Source organism: Giraffa tippelskirchi, chromosome X (assembly GCF_054371585.1).
Source record: "Giraffa tippelskirchi isolate mGirTip1 chromosome X, T2T-mGirTip1v1.2.pri, whole genome shotgun sequence".
Classification (NCBI taxonomy): Eukaryota; Metazoa; Chordata; class Mammalia; order Artiodactyla; family Giraffidae; genus Giraffa; species Giraffa tippelskirchi.
The window spans coordinates 105,268,220-105,269,323 of NC_137289.1; the positions used below are offsets into that span (position 1 = coordinate 105,268,220).

Consider the following 1,104-nt stretch of genomic DNA (forward strand, 5'->3'; position numbering starts at 1 on the left):
TGGCATCACCAACTCTATGGGCATGGGTTTGGGTAGACTCTGGGAGTTGGTGATGGACAGGGAGGCCTGGCATGCTGCAATTCATGGGGTCACAAAGAGTCAGACATGACTCAGCAACTGAACTGAACTGAACTGAAGGAACCATCATACTGTTCTCCATAGTGGTTGCATCATTTACATTCAGTGGTAACATTTTCTAAGGTGGTACATGTGAAAATATGGAATGCTTCCATATTTGCACATCATCCTTGTGCAGGGGCCATGCTAATCTTCTCTGTATTGTTTCAGTTTTAATATATGTGCTGCCAAAGTGAGCAATGTATAGCCATTTTTATATACATATTGTCCAAGAAGAAACTGAGAGTTCTCTTAGCTAGAGTCCCCAGAGTTAGTGTAGGGATCAAAGTCTGGCTGCAGGGCCCATGGTCTTTTATTTTTTGGCTCCAGAAAGACCGCTTCAGTTTCTTTTTTTTTTTTTTTTTCTTTTGACCTCACCATGTGGCATGGGGTATCTTAGTTCCCCCACCAGGGATCAGACCCTCCCCCCTTCCAATGGAAGTGTGGATTCTTAACCGCTAGACCACCAGGGAAGTCCCTGCCTCAGTTTCAACAATACCAAAGTATCCATTACTTCTCACGTCCTCTATTTGCTGACTGTGTTCCTTACATCTAAAACCCTCTGACCTCTTCTTTCTGATTAACTTCCTTATGCTGGAAGATATGAATCTCTTCTTCCCACTTGAGTGTGACTTCTGATGCCTTGCTCCCCAGTATCTATGTATTTCTATACTCTCATATCTTCCTCACACCTGGTTCTTAGTCATTGCTTTGATCTGCCTCCTCTTCTGTTTGCCTTTTATGTAGTCTTTTCCCCCCTTTTTTCCCAAAATCTAAACTTTTTATTTTGTATTGGGGTATAGCTGATTAACAATGTTGTAGCAGTTTCAGGTGAACAGCGAAGGGACTCAGCCATACATATACATGTATCCATTTTCCCTGACGCCATCTTCCCATCTAGGCTGGCAGATAACATTGAGCAGAGTTCCATGTACTGTACAATAGGTTTTTGTTGGTTATCCATTTTGAATATAGCAGTGTGTACAT

The 1,104-nt window shown here is 42.3% G+C and overlaps 1 non-coding gene across 1 annotated transcript; it reads right to left on the bottom strand.

Moving 5' to 3' along the window:
* Positions 1–212: 212 nt before the first annotated feature.
* Positions 213–318, bottom strand: LOC145537235 (U6 spliceosomal RNA). Its single transcript, XR_014076267.1, has one exon. It is a non-coding gene; the product is annotated as a U6 spliceosomal RNA (small nuclear RNA).
* Between the last annotated feature and the right edge of the window lie 786 nt (positions 319–1,104).